Raw genomic sequence first — 725 nt, 5'->3', positions numbered from 1 at the left:
CATCTTGAATTAATTTTTGTATAAGGTGTAAGGAAGGGATCCAGTTTCGGCTTTCTACATATGGCTAGCCAGTTTTCCCAGCACCATTTATTAAACAGGGAATCCTTCTCCTGTTCCTTGTTTTTGTCAGGTTTGTCAAAGATCAGATGGTTGTAGATGTATAATGTTATTTCTGAGGCCTCTGTTCTGTTCCATTGGTCTATCTCTCTGTTTTGGTACCAGTACCATGCTGTTTTGGTTACTGTAGCCTTGTAGTATAGTTTGAAGTCAGGTAGCATGCCTCCAGCTTTGTTCTTTTTGCTTAGGATTGCCTTGGCAATGCGGACTCTTTTTTTTGCTTCCATATGAACTTTACAGGAATTTTTTCCAATTCTGTGAAGAAAGTCATTGGTAGCTTGATGGAGATGGATTGAATCTATAAATTACCTTGGGCAATATGGCCATTTTCATGATACTGATTCTTGCTATCCATGAGCATGGAATGTTCTTTCATTTGTTTGTGTCCTCTTGTATTTCATTGAACAGTGGTTTGTAGTTCTCCTTGAAGAGGTCCTTCACATCCCTCGTAAGTTGGATTCCTAGGTATTTTATTCTCTTTGTAGCAATTGTGAATGGGAGTTCACTCATGATTTGGCTCTCTTTGTCTGTTATTGGCATATAGGAATGCTTGTGATTTTTGCACATTGATTTTGTATCCTGAGACTTTGCTGAAGTTGCTTATCAGC

The 725-nt window shown here is 38.5% G+C and overlaps 1 protein-coding gene across 2 annotated transcripts in view; it reads left to right on the top strand.

The window, feature by feature from the left end:
- TANC1 (tetratricopeptide repeat, ankyrin repeat and coiled-coil containing 1) overlaps nucleotides 1-725 on the top strand; it is a 287,746-nt gene that overhangs the window by 91,064 nt on the left and 195,957 nt on the right. The window lies entirely within an intron of this gene.

This window comes from Mandrillus leucophaeus, unplaced genomic scaffold, assembly GCF_000951045.1.
Source record: "Mandrillus leucophaeus isolate KB7577 unplaced genomic scaffold, Mleu.le_1.0 Scaffold110, whole genome shotgun sequence".
In the NCBI taxonomy this organism is placed as follows: domain Eukaryota; kingdom Metazoa; phylum Chordata; class Mammalia; order Primates; family Cercopithecidae; genus Mandrillus; species Mandrillus leucophaeus.
This window is presented reverse-complemented; position numbering and strand designations above follow the sequence as displayed.